General features: G+C 40.7%; 1 long non-coding RNA gene across 3 annotated transcripts in view; it reads left to right on the forward strand.

Moving 5' to 3' along the window:
• Positions 1 to 15,198, forward strand: part of LOC106507446 (uncharacterized) — a 32,535-nt gene that overhangs the window by 1,094 nt on the left and 16,243 nt on the right. The gene's annotated exons all lie outside the window — the stretch shown is intronic.

Genomic DNA, 15,198 nt, shown 5'->3' on the forward strand with positions numbered 1-15,198 from the left:
GTCTGGGACCTATACCACAGCTCACAGCAACGCTGGATCCTTAACCCACTGAGCAAGGCCAGGGATCAAACCCACCACCTCATGGTTCCTAGTCGGATTCGTTTCCCCTGCGCCACAATGGGAACTCCACAAATCATGCTCTTGATTCCTACATTTTACCAACCAGGAATCTTATCCCTGGTAGTGATGACTTATCTAACATCACACACTAAATTACTGTCGGGCTACATTAAAAGAAAGGGTGGTGTATAAACAAGGAAAAAGGAGAATTCTGTGCTAATAATGATGTGAACAATATGCTTAGTATTTATTTTACTTAAATGATTAGTCTGTGCACAGTAGCAGGAAATTTCCATTTTAATGAGATTTGGATACAACATAGTAATTCATATTCATTATAATGGGATTTTACTGAACAGAAAAAAAACCCATTAATATCAGCCTCAATGTTTAGAATTTCCTTCAGTTAAGCTCTGGTTTTTGCAAAGCTGATTTTGCACTATCATTAAAAAAATTACAAAAGAATGTCTAACCAGTTGAAGAGACTAGAAAGAAATATTCTAGTGGAGTTCCCACTGTGGCACAGTGGGTTAAGAACCTGACTGCAGGAGTTTCCATCATGGCTTAGTGGTTAACGAACCCGACTAGTATCTATGAGGATGCGGGTTCAATTCCTGGCCTTGCTCAGTGGGTTAAGGATCTGGCATTGCCGTGAGCTGTGGTGTAGGTCACAGACGTGACTCGGATCTGGCGTTGGTATGGCTGTGGCGTGGGCTGGCAGCTACAGCTCCGATTAGACCCCTAGCCTGAAAACCTCCATATGCTGCAGGTATGGCCTTAGAGAGACAAAAGAAAGGAAAAAAAAAAAAAAAGAATCTGACTGCTGCAGCAGCTCAGGTCGCTGCAGAGTTGCGGGTCTGATACAGCTGCAGCTCGTATTCAATCCCTGGCCTGGGGAACTTCCATATGCCATGAGGAGTACAGCCAAAAGACACGCACCGGTAATACTAATTTATATACAATTTGCTACAGATAAAATGCCTTTAAAATGCATAACATTTTGATATAACCAAATTTTGTTCATGTGAATATATAATCTCACTCTACAGAATCTAAAAATGAAATGAATGGTAAGCAGAATGTCCCATTACATTTCAATATGTGAAAAATGCTTTGTGTATAATAGGAGGCAGTTCCCTTGTGGCACCGCTAGTTAAGCTGTCATTGTAGTTAATTAGATTGCTGCTGTTATGTGGGTTCAATCCCTGCCCTGGGAATTTCTGTATGTGGCAGGCATAGCCAAAAAGAAAAATAAATAGATTAAATAAATAAATAGGAGCAGTGGGGGTTAATAGCCTAATATAAAATTTTCATTCTCTAGATCTTAAAGATTTTTGGTCCAGTAATTTGCGTATGGAGTTTAAGGTTACATAATTCAGGACAGTAAAAAGCTCAATTTCACCTTCCTCAGTCTTCCCTTTGTCTTCCATACTGTACGATTAAATTTTGTCAAAAGAAAGATGTGTATACAGCTTAGAAAATAACTCTTAAACCAAATTCTGTTAATGACCATATATGTTAGATTTATGCTTATAGCTGTAATTAAGTCGTAACAATTCACTAAAATTGGCCCTGAGAACATCTACTTAGTCATGCTTAAATGTCCTTTGTGTTATTTTATGTCTTGTACTTTTCACTAAATTTGAAGGTTTCAATCCACATTCTGTTAAGCAGAGAAACTGCATATTTCTTGTAGTTTTCTCGTCTGACCACAGAGGGCACAAGGTCATTAAAAAGTTAAGTATGTTACATAGGCACCAATTCATAATACCTGTCTGTTCCCCCGTTTCATGGCTTGAGAAAATGGAGATAATTAATTTACTCTGATGCTTCACATATTGAAAGATTCTTCTGTTTCTTTGCAAGGTTAAACTTACTCCCCCCCCCCCAAGGTTAAATTTAATCTCAAGTAGACCTCACTTTCATTGTTACAAATATAAAGGGCACCAGACTCAGCAGAGTATCAACTTGTCCTGCTAAACTGTTAAATTCACACTTTGTAGATCTGCAAAGGAACAGTGTTCTACTTTATATAGAATAGCAATTACTTTGCCACCTTCAATCTCAATCTCTAACAAAAAGTAAACAATAGCTGATATTGTCACTGGGTTGCTGCTGTGGCACAGGTTTAGTCCCAGAGATTTCCATATGCCACAGGCAAGCCAAAAAAAGAAAAAAAGCAGCGATTAAAACAAAGGCAATGACAGTATTCTAGTAGCACAGTAGAAACAGATTAGAAAGTTAGAAACCAGGGAATTCACATTGTGGCACAGTGGAAACGAATCTGACTAGGCTCCATGAGGATGTAGGTTCAATCCCTGGCCTCGCTCAGTGGGTCTGGGATCTAGGGTTGCCATGAGCTGTGGTGTAGGTTGCAGATGCAGCTCGGATCTGGCGTTGCTGTGGCTGTGGCTGTGTCTATGGCCGGCAGCTATAGCTCGGATTGGACCCCTAGCCTGGGAACTTCCATGTGCCTCGGGTTCGACCCTAAAAAGCAAAAAAAAAAAAAAAGAAAGAAAGAAAGAAAGAAAAAGAAAAGAAAGTTAGAAAACATAGTAACATAAAACAATGAAAATTATAGCATAGCTAAATAAATTTCATCATGGGTAATAATACAGATTCCCAGTATTCTTCCAAGTTCATTGAATTTAATCAGTTATAAAAAGGGATTTTAAAGAGGAATCAGATATCTTCATACATCAGAGCCTTCTTGCAGCATAAGATAGTATAATAAATGAGTGCATTTTTTAATGTTAATACCAACTAATCAATTGTAATTGGTATAATTACTACTTTGCTCTTTTCTCCTAGTATTCATTATTGCTGAATACGTAATTACCGCACAGGATATAATTTATTCTTTGGCAATATGTCAATTGCAAATCCAGCATTTTCAATAGATGTTTCCCTTTACTGAATTTGTATGTATTGAAAAGTGCACTGTAAGCCTATTTACTTCAGGGTTAAAAACTTGACAATTTCACTGAGTACTGAATGTTACTTGTTTCTAAACTACATCTATTAATCTCGGTGAAAAAAGGACATTTTGTAAAACAAGGCAAAAAAAGTGACTGTAGCCTATCAGCAAGATAGCCAGCCAATCTCTCCGTATCTTTTCCATACCACTTCTTTCCTTCAAAAGCTGTCAAACCAATCATTGTCTTATCAGTATATTTATCCACAGGCCCTTTGATGCTATAGGCTTTTTGAGGCAATAGGTCTATCCATGCTAACCACTTTACTACCTATTTTATTTTATTTTATTTTTAGCTTTTTTTAGGGCCACACCCATGGCATATGGAAATTTGCAGGCTAAGGGTCAAATTGGAGTTGCAGCTGCTGGCCTACGCCACAGCCACAGCAATGCCAGATCTGAGCTGGGTCTGGGACCTGTACCACAGTTAGTGGCAATGCCAGATCCTTTAATCCACTGAGCAAGGCCAGGGATTGAACCTGTGTCCTTATAGATACTAGTCAGATTCTTAAGCCACTGATCCACAATGGGAACTCCCTATTTTTAATTTTTATTTTATACTGGAATATAATTGATTTATAGTGTTGTGTTAGTTTCAGATGTACAGCAGTGATTCAGGTATACATAAACATGTTTTTATCCTTTTTCTGTTTTTTTTTTTTTTCTTTTCACTGCTGCACCTGCAGCTTATGGAAATTCCCAGGCTAGGGGTTGAATTAGAGCTGCAGCCGCAGCCTATACCGCAACCACAACAACGCCAGATCCAAGCCACCTCTGCAACCTATGCTGCAGCTTGTGGCAATGCCAGATCCTTAACCCACTAAGCTGAAACGGGAACTCCTACATATATTTATTCTTTTTCATATTCTTTCCCCATTTAGGTTATTATAGAATACTGAGTAGAGCTCCCTGTGCTATGCAATAGGTCCTTGTTAATGATCTATTTTTGATATAGTAATGACTATATATTCATCTCAAACTCCTAACTTATCCCTCTCCCCTACTTTCCCCTTTGGTAACTGAAAGTTTGTTCTCTAAATCTATGAATCTTTTTCTGCTTTGTAAATAAATTCTTTTGTATCATGTTTTTAGTTTCTACAGATAAGTGATATCATATATATAAGTGATAATCTCTAGGTCCATCCATGTTGCTGCAAATAGCACTGTATCATTCTTTCTTATGGCTGGGTAATATTCCACTGTATACAGGTACCACATCTTTATCCATTCCTCTGGTGATGGACATTTAGGTTGCTTCCATATCTTGCCTATTGTAAATAGTGCTGCAGTGAACATTGTGGTACATGTATCTTTTCAAATTAGGTCTTTCTCTGTGTATGTATCCAGAAGTGGGATGGCTTGATCATATGGTAACTATTTTTAGTTTTTTTGAGGAACTTCCATACTGTTCTCCATAATGGCTATACCAATTTACATTCCCCACCAGCAGTGTAAGAGGGTTCCCTTTTCTCCATACCCTCTTGAGCATTTCTTGCTTGTAGGCTTTTTGACGGGTGAGGTGGTACCTCACTGTAGTTTTGATTTGCATTTCTCTAATTAACAGTGTTTAGCATTTTTTCTTGTGCTTTTTGTCTGTCTTCTTTGGAGAAATAGCTATTTAGATCTTGTGCCCATTTTTTGATACTGAGCTGTGTGAGCTATTTGTATATTTTGTCAGTCACTTCATTTGCAAATATATTCTGCCATTGTGTGGGTTGTCTTTTCATTTTGGTTGTTGTTGTTGTTGTTGTTGTTTGTCTTTTTGTCCTTTCTACAGACGCACCCATGGCATATAGACGTTCCCAGGCTAGGGGTCTAATCAGAGCTGTTGCTGCCAGTCTATGCCAGAGCCACAGCAACATGGGATCCAAGCCACGTCTGTGACCTACGCCACAGTTCATGGCAATGCTGGATCCTTAACCCACTGAGCAACCAGGAATTGAACCCCCAACCTCATGGTTCCTAGTCAGATTTGTTAACCACTGAGCCACGACAGGAACTCCCCTGTATTTTCATTTTGTTGATGATTTCCTTTGCTGTGCAAAAGTTTTAAGTTTAATTAGGTCCTGTTTGTTTATTTTTGTTTTTATTTCCATTATTTTGGGAGGTAGGTCCAAAAAGACACTGCTACAATTTATGTCAGAGAGTGTTTTGCCCATGTTTTACTCTAAGGACCTAATAACATCCAGTCTTACATTTCAGTCTTTAATCCACTTGGAGCTTATTTTTGTGTATGATGTTAGAGAATGTTCTAATTTCACTCTTTTACATGTAGCTGTCCAGTTTTCCCTGCACCAATTATTGAAAAGACTTTCTTTTCTCCATTGTATATTCTTGCCTCCTTTTTCATAGGTTAATTGACCATAGGTTATGTGAGTTTATCTCTGTACTTCCTATCCTCTTCCGCTGACTATATTTCTGTTTTTGTGCCAGTACCATACTGTTTTGATAACTTTAGCTTTGTAATATAGTCTGAAGTCAGGGAGCCTGATTCCTCCAGCTCTATTTTTTTCTCAAGATTGCTTTGGCTTACCACCAGTTTAGAATGACAGTGTTTTGTTGCCCATTTTAATTCCAAGTTTTAAATGTATGAACTTTGTTCACGGTGCTTTTATTTGTTTGTTTCAGGGCTGCACCCAGGGCACATGGAAGTTCCCAGGTTGTTAGGGGTCAAATCCAGTCCTCATGGATTCTAGCTGGTTTCGTTACCACTGAGCCACAACAGGAACTCCTCATGGTGTTTTTTTGTTTGTTTGTTTGTTTGCTTGCTTTTTTTAGGACCACCCTTGAGACATATGGAAGTTAGGGGTCCAATTGGAGCTACAGCTGCTGGCCTATGCCACAGCCACAGCACCACAGCATTTGAGCTACATCTGCAACCTATACCACAGCTCATGACAATGCTGGATCCTTAACCTACTGAGCAGGGCCAGGGAGTGAACCTGCATCCTCATGGATCCTAGTTGGTTTCATTACCAGTGAGCCATAATGGGAACTCCCTCCTCATGGTGCTTTTAGACTAAAGGACAGTAATCCACTCTGCTGAGAGCCATCTGTAGTATAATGGTTGGTGATTTAAAAAAACAAAACAAAAAAAACTGGTGCTAAGTGCAAAATATATAAAAGAAAGTTATTTTGGACAACTGCAAAAAAAAATCAAATTGTGTCACAATTTCTTTGTAAGCTGAAACCACACTCTGTAAAATCTTCAGCTATGCTCCTATCATAGCAGCTTCGACTTGCAAGTATAGCTAGTACTCTACAAGGTACCCAGCAATGTGTTCACTTAGCCCAGGATATATCCTGCCAAGCCATGATTTTATAAAAGGTAGATCTTGGTGTTCTATCCAACAAATGTCAACAGTATTGAGGAAAACTGCTCAAACCAAAATCTGGGTTCACAGATTTTCTGTTAAACTAATAAGTAGCATAGATGAAGAATTGAGTGAAAATATAATTATCATGGGTGTTGCAGATTGATTCCCTGGGGAAAAAATCTGAGATTGAAATTACTGTGTAATAAGTTTCTTAGGGAATGTTCTTAGGATCAACATATGTGGGGGAGTGACAGGAAAAAAGAGTGGGCAGGAGGAGTAGTTACACTGTGATACAGTTACAAGAAAGGCCTCAGTCCATCTTTACTGGGAGCTCTGGAGCTGAGATGACACTTCAGCTTTTCTGAACTGGTGTGTGTTTTCTGGGCCTTTGTAGATACTGTCAACCAGTTATTGAATGTGGGCTGCACCTGGTGAGGTAGCCTGACATTGGACAAAGTGGCTGTCTTTAGCCAAGGGCAACTTCCAGAAAGGGACTTAACTGAGAGCTGCCAGCTGTCTATTCTCCCAGAAGCTGGAGTGCTTCAGACCTAGAGTGGGGGTGGGGGGTGATCTGGGCCGAACCACAGCATCCACAACGCAGAAACTGGCAGTGGGAAAGAGTGTAATAGCAGTAAACATTTTGTACAGTAACACTAGCTAAGATCAAATATGTCCTGTACCTTAAATATATCACAGCCCTGCCCAAGAACCCACAGTAGCACTCTGCTCCTTCCCGGTCAGTTTTAAACCCCATTCTCTGGCGTATAAAAACCACCATCATCTGACCTTATGCTACCTCCTAAAACTCTACTTCCCATGAACTTCCAACTGAGATCTTCAAGTTCATTCGGAAGTGGACTCATATCTTTATTTCTGCCTGCACTCTTCTTCTCTATCTAAATCCAGCCCATGGAGTTCCCGTCGTGGCGCAGTGGTTAACGAATCCGACTAGGAACCATGAGGTTGCGGGTTCGGTCCCTGCCCTTGCTCAGTGGGTTAACGATCCGGCGTTGCCGTGAGCTGTGGTGTAGGTTGCAGACGCGGCTCGGATCCCGAGTTACTGTGGCTCTGGCTGGCGTAGGCCGGCGGCTACAGCTCCGATTAGACCCCTAGCCTGGGAACCTCCATATGCCGCAGGAGCGGCCCAAGAAATAGCAACAATAACAACAACAACAACAACAACAAAAAGACCAAAAAAAAAAAAAATAAATCCAGCCCAATTCCACTCTCCATTAAGCTTCTATACACACATTATCTTACTGTCTTCGCTGAATTTGCATCCCATAGGCTCTGCCACAAAATTAATCCCTTACTTATTTATATAAATGATCTCCATCTGCAGTGTTTTTCCAGTCTGTGTGGATGGGGCGGAGGGGGATAGGCTAGGATCCCCAGTAGATTGAAAGCTCCTCCGTAGCAGGTTGTGTTGTCTTGCACCTTCCCATAACATCTGCCCTGTTAGTGGGCGTATGACAGGCATGGAATAGATTCAGAGGTTTAGAGACAAAAGAGACTTCAGGGATCATTTCGTCCAACCTGATTTTATAGATGACTTAACAGAGGCTCAGAAAGATTAAATTGTAATCCTCCTTTGAACTCCCATAGGACTTTGTACCTCTTTATAGTATTTATTGCTTTCTATTTTTTGTTAATTATCTGCCTACCTGTTTTACTTTACCTGTATTTTTAGAGACTACTTCTCTTCTGCCCATTGCTTACATGCTGGAATTCCCTAAGGCTCTGTTGGGTTGTTTTATCTGGGGCTTCAATTCCCATAGGCTTCAATTACCACCAATAAGCTGGATGACTCTTCAGCCAACTCTACCTGGATGTTTTGTAAGATTCTAATACTGAACGTATTGTCCCTGATATCTCCCTAATCCTTATATTGAACTGGCCACACAGTCCTATTCATTTACTTGGGAAATGCCGCACTAATCCTGTATATCCTCTGTATTCACTGCCATTTATTATGAATTCAGATCCTCCTTATCTCTGAATGATAGGAACAGCTTCTTCTCTGTGCCCCTTGTAACCACTTTTTCCTTCTACTCACCTTCAAATTGCTACCAAAGTAATCTGCCTCCCCCTACCCCCACCACCCAAATTTACCTAGTAAATCATTCCTTTCTTGAATTTTTTTTTTTTTTTTTTTTTTTTTTACTTTTTAGAGCTGCTCCTGTGGCATATGGAAGTTCCCAGGTTAGGGGTCAAATCGGAGCTGCAGCTGCCAGCCACAGCCACACAGGTTCCAAGCTGCATCTTCAACCTACCCCACAGCTCAAGGCAACGCCAGATCGTTAATCCACTGAACAAGGCCAGGAATCAAACCCGCAACCTCATGTCTACTAGTCAGGTTCGTTACTGTTGTGCCACAATGGGAACGCCTCCATTTCTTGAAAATTCTTTATTGGTTCTTTGTTACCAATAATTAAAAGTGAAACATTTTACCATGGCATACAAAGCTTTTAAGAGAGAGGCAGATAGTGAACCTAGTGGTTAAGTCAAACCTCCAGGAGTAAATTTTTTTTTTTTTTTTTTTGCTTTTTAGGGCCACACCCATGGCATATGGAACGTATGCCTTCCCCCCTTTGCCACTGATGAATTTATGCTCATCCTTCAAGGAACAGGTTAGGGTCATAGCCTCCTTGCAGCCTTCCCTAATACCCATTTCCATGTGCCAGTTGCATTCTTTCGTATCTATTCTTTAAGGTTAGATACACTTTTGTATTTGCCTGTCACACATTATGTCAGAACTACCTGTTTACTTGTCCCTCCTCCCAGCCAGGATATGAGTTCCTAGAAGCCATGTGTTAATTTTTATTTCTCTAATGCCTAGTACAGCACCTAATACATATTGGGCATTTAAGAACTATTTATTAAAAGGAGATAGGAGTTCCCGTTGTGGCACAGTGGTTAACGAATCCGACTAGGCACCATGAGGTTGCGGATTCGATCCCTGGCCTTGCTCAGTGGGTTAAGGATCCGGCGTTGCCGTGAGCTGTGGTGTAGATTGCAGATGCGGCTGAGATCCCTCGCTGCTGTGGCTCTGGTGAAGGCCGGCGGCTACAGCTCCGATTAGATCCCTAGCCTGGGAACCTCCATATGCTGTGGGAGTGGCCTTAGAAAAGGCAAAAAGACAAGATAAATAAATAAATAAAATAAAATGAGATATATGTTTGTAGGGGAGTTCCCTTTGTGGCGCAGCAGAAACAAATCCAACTAGGAAACATGAGGTGGTGGGTTCGATCCCTGGCCTCATGGGGTAAGGATCTGGCATTGCTGTGAGCTGTGGTGTAGGTCGCAGATGCAGCTTGGCACCCAAGTGGCTGTGGCTGGCAGCTGCAGCTCCAGTTCAACCCCTAACCTGGGCACTTCCATATGCTGCGGATGCATCCCTAAAAAGCAAAAAACAAAAACAAATATATATTTTTAATTGAATAAAATTTTAAGGAGTTCCCATCGTGGCTCAGTGGAAACAAATCTGACTAGGAACCATTAGGTTGTGGATTCAGTCCCTGATCTTGCTCAATGAGTTAAGGATTCTGCATTGCCATGAGCTGTAGTGTAAGTCACAGACCCAGCTCAGATCTGGTGTTGCTGTGGCTGTGGTGTAGACTGGCAGCTGCAGCTCTGATTAGACCCCTAACCTGGGAACTTCCATATGCCTTGGGTGCAGCCCTAAAAAAGCAAAAAAAAAAAAAATATATATATATATTTTTTAAAATGTTTTTGGCTAGGAAGTCTAAAATAGATTATAAGTATACCATTTTTTTTTCACAAAATCAATCTGTAATTCAGTGTAGCTCTAAATCTAGATACTAATTGGTCTACGTTTATTTGCTTATTTGGTTAGGATTTCATGATATGATTTTATAGTTTATCTAGAAGAGTAAATGTTTGAGAAGAGCCAGGTAACAGCCAACAAAGATGAATAATAGGTGGCAAGCCAAACCAAATAACCAGATAATAAAACTTATAAAGCTGTAGTAATTTATGAATATTGGTACTAATGGAGGAATGGACCTGAATCAAATCAAAGGAAAACATTGTAAGTAGAAAAATAGACCGAAATGCACAAAAATTTAGGATGCATTAAAAATCTTTTTCAGGGAGTTCCCATCGTGGTACAGCAGAAATGAATCCAACGAGGAACCATGAGGTTGAGGGTTTGATCCCTGGCCTTGCTCAGTGGGTTAAGGATCTGGCATTGCCGTGAGCTGTGGTGTAGGTCACAGATGTGGCTCAGATCCTGTGTTGCTGTGGCTGTGGTGTAGGCCAGCAGCTGGAGCTCCAATTAGACCCCTAGCCTGGAAACTTCCATATGCTGCAGGTGCAGCTCTAAAAAGCAAAAAAAAAAAAAAAAAAAAATCTCTTTTACATCAGTGGGGAAAGATAGATTACTTGAAATTGTAAGGCCATTTTGAAAAAAAAAAATATATATATCTTTAATTTGTTCTTTATTCTTTGTATAACCATAAATTCTAGATCAATAAAAAATTACAGGAGTTCCCCTTGTGGCTCAGTGATAATGAAGCCAACTAGTATCCATGAGGATGTGGTTGGATCCCTGACCTTGCTCAGTGGGTTAGGGATCTGGCATTGCCATGGGCTGTGGTATATAGACCGGTGGCTGCAGCTCTGATTCAACCCTTAGCCTGGGAATTTCCATATGCCGGGGGTGCATCCCTAAAAAGAAATTCTTTTTAAATGAATAAATAAAAACCCAGGGGAAGTTCCTGGTGTGGTGCAGCAAGTTAAGGATCTGGTGTTATCTCTGCTGCGGCTCAGGTTGCTGCTGAGGTGCAATTTCAATTCCTGGCTTGGTACGCTGGTGTACCTTGCACCTGTGCTTTAGATTTGATCCCTGGCCCAGGAACCTCCCTCTGCCATGGGTTTTATTTATTTATTTTCTTTTTTGGCCACCCTGTGGCTTATGAAGTTTCCAGGTCAGAGCCACAGCTGCCGTCCTATACCACAGTCACAGCAACTCGGTATCGGAGCCATGTCTGCAACCTCCACCACCGTTCATGGCAATGCTAGATCCTTAACCCACTGAGCGAGGCCAGGGATGGAACCCACATCCTCATGGATAGTAGTTTCCACTGAGCTACTACAGGAACTCCAAATGAACCTTTCTTGAGAAAACCGCAGCCAGCAGAGAACATGGGCAAACTATAGCTAACAGGCTGGCCATGAGAATCAATTCAGATAAAAAACAAGTATGCAAAACTAAAGGTAGATGTAAGAAAAAAAAAGATGGAAATGAGCATGACAGAAACATACATGCTCTTACAATGTAGGAAAATGAGACCCACCAAAAATCTGGAAGGCAAGGCAAGAGAGAGACAATTTGGAGGTATAGTAAGTTTTGAAGACCTCATCTGAAATAGTGAAGGGTAAAAGGTATTATTTAAGGGTGACAAATCGGGTAGGAAAAGGATAAATAATGGCACAAAAGGAAGCCCCGAGTCAGGTAATGTTACTGATTGAAATTGGATGAAGAGACGGAGGTGAGACAAGAAGAAGCTACAGGATCACATCGTTCATGGGTTGGAAGTAATAAATATTGCTTAAACAAAGAAGGGGGAAAGTAGTATTATATTCTTATAATATATATTATAAAGGCAACCGTGAGAAAAATATCACAGCACATTTTAAATAGTAGAACTACAGTAACAAAAAAATGTAGAGGAGACAAAAGAATTAAACTTCTTGTTACTAAATATAAAAGAATATATATAAAATATGAATTGCAGAATAACCAAACACCACAGAGCACATAAAGGGTGAACACTGCCCAAGTCAGGAAATGCAGCATTACTAGCATTCCTTTCTGATCCTAATCTCTTTCCCCACACAGATAGCCACCATCCTGACTTTTATGCTAATGAGATGATTTTTCACAAGAATACCTCATTTTCTTGTGCTTCAGGTGTACTGTGTTTTGCAGATATTGCAGTTTTGTGGTTTTTGTTGTTTTTTTTTTTTAACAAACTGAAGTTTTGTGGCAATCCTGTGTTGAACATGTTTAACAGACCCATCTTTTTCCTCATTTTATTTATTTAAATTTTTTTCTTCCAGTTTTATTGTGACATAAGTAACATACACACTGTATAATTTTTGTGTGTGTCTTTTTAGGGCTGTATCAGCCACATATGGAGGTTCCCAGGCTAGGGGTTGAATCAGAGCTGCAGTCGCCAGCCTACCCCACAGCCACAGCAAAACCAGATCTGAGACGTGTCTGCAACCTACACCACAGCTCGCGGCAATACCCGGTCCTTAACCCACTGAGCAAGGCCAGGAAGGCCAGGGATCGAATCCACGTCCTCTTAGATACTAGTTAGGTTCATTTCCGCTGCACCACAGTTGGAACTCCAGCAATAAAGACTTTTTAAGGAGTTCCCGTCGTGGCGCAGTGGTTAACGAATCCCACTAGGAACCATGAGTTTGTGGGTTCAGTCCCTGCCCTTGCACAGTGGGTTAACGATCTGGCGTTGCCGTGAGCTGTGGTGTAGGTTGCAGACTCCGCTCGGATCCGAGTTGCTGTGGCTCTGGCGTAGGTGGCTACAGCTCCGATTCGACCCCTAGCCTGGGAACCTCCATATGCCAAGGGTGCGGCCCTAGAAATAGCAAAAAAAAAAAAAGAATTTTTAAATTAAGGTATGTGTATTTTTTAGACATAATGCTGTTTTACACTTAGGCTACAATATAGTGTAAACATAACTTTCATATATACTGGGAAACCAGAAAATTCATATGACTCACTTTATTGTGATCTTTATTGTGGTGGTCTAGAACCAAACCTACAATATCTCTGAGGTATGCCTGTATATATATGTGTATGAGTGTGTGTGTGTATATGTGTGTATGTGTATTCACTATCTATGTATACATTCCTGGTTTTGCCTGATTCGGGACTTTATGTGAATAGAATCATACGATATATATTCTTTTATAAATTCCTTCTTTTATTTAAAGATGTGTTGGAGAGAGTTCATGTTGTGGCTCAGCAGGTTAAGAATCTGACTAGTATCCATGAGGATGCAGGTTCAATCCCTGGCCTTGCTCAGTGGATTAAAGGATCTGGTGCTGCCATGAGCTGCCGTGTAGGCCGCAGATACTGCTCGGCTCTGGCTTTGCTGAGGCTTTGGTAAAGGCCAGCAGCTGCAGCTCCAGTTTTACCCCCAGCCTGAGAACTTCCATATGCCCTGGGTGAGGCCCTAAAAAGAAAAACAGAAACAAATGTATTGGCGTTCCGGAGTAACGTAGCAGTTAAGGAGCTGGTATCATCACTACTGTGGCATGGGTCATTGTTGTGGCCCAGGAACTTCCACATGCCTGGGGCTCAGCCAAAATAAATACACAAAAAACCCCACACATTTCAAGGAGGAGTTCCTCTCATGGCTCAGCAGAAACGAATCTGACTAGTGTTCATGAGGATGCAGGTTCGATCCCTGGTCTCTCTCAGTGGGTTAAGGATCCAGTGTTGCCATGAGCTGTGGTGCTGTTCGCAGACAAAGCTCGGACCTGGTGTTGCTCCAATTGGACCCCTGGCCTGAGAACCTCCGTATGCAGTGGGTATGGCCCTAAAAAGAGAAAACAAACAAAGAATCAAAAACGTATCAAGATTCATCCATTATGTTACATATAGCTTTCTTTTGTACATTGTCTTAGAAGGATAGTATTTGATTGTGTGAACATAGCAATTTACTCACCATGCTTCTGCTCATAGATATTTGCATTTTATACAGTGTGTTGGTACCTCACCTAGGTTTTTATTTGCATTTTACCGATTACCAACAACATTAAGTGCTTTTTTTTTTTTTTTTCTGTCTTTTGTCTTTTTAGGGCTGCATCTGTGGCATATGGAGGTTCGAAGGCTAGGGGTCAAATCAGAGCTATAGCTGCCCGCCTACACCACAGCCACAGCAACAGCAGATCCAAGCCATGTCTACATCCTACACCACATCAGCAACACTGGATCCTTAACCCACTGAGCAAGCCCAGGGATCAAACCTGCATCCTCTGGATACTAGTTGGGTTTGTTAACCACTGAGCCATGACCTGGGAACTCCTGAGCATTTCTTCGATGATTGTTAAATGTCCTCATTTGTGAATTGCCTGTTGAGCGCTTTTCACCTATTTTTCCCCAGTGGGTCGCCTTTGTTTTCTAATTGATTTTAAAGATACCTTTAATAGTTAGGTTACGAACTTCTTTTGAGTTATATGTGTTGTAACCATATATGTCTTGTCTTTCTACTCTTTTTTATGGTTTTTTGGATTACAGAAGTTCTTCTATTTCATGTACACCATTTTATAATTTTTTAATAATTTTCGTATTTTAAAACTTAGAGAAATCTTTCTCTATCCTTAGGTCAGGAAGATATTTATCATATTCTTCTATATTATCTTTGCAGCTTTATAATTTTGTTCTACATGGTAGATCTGTAGCTCTTTTGGGGTTGCTTTTTGTGAAAAATGCTAGTTACTTTAAAAGGGGAGAATAAGGATCTGGGCTCAAAATCTGTATGCAAAGCAGGTAGATCCATTGGTCTCTTCTCCCCCTGGGTGTGATTACAACTTCTCCAGATAGATGGATGGGTCACCTCCAGACAGATGCTTCTGAAAGTCTTCAAAAGGAGACACAGGAAACACACTAGAGGGCAGGGCTTTGCCTTATGGCTAAAAATGGAAGGAATAGATTAAAGTTTGGTCCCCTTTTCAGTTCTAGCACCTGAACTTAGGAAGCCAGGCATATGGTCTCTGGGAAATTGAAGAGAACAAATTGAATAGCCTCAGAAAAAATACCTACAGATGAAAAACAATTCTGGATACTCAATACAT

Source organism: Sus scrofa, chromosome 4 (genome assembly GCF_054392235.1).
Source record: "Sus scrofa isolate SSC_HxYL_T2T_F1_AM1 chromosome 4, Sscrofa_HxYL_maternal_Yorkshire_Landrace_v2.0, whole genome shotgun sequence".
In the NCBI taxonomy this organism is placed as follows: Eukaryota; Metazoa; Chordata; class Mammalia; order Artiodactyla; family Suidae; genus Sus; species Sus scrofa.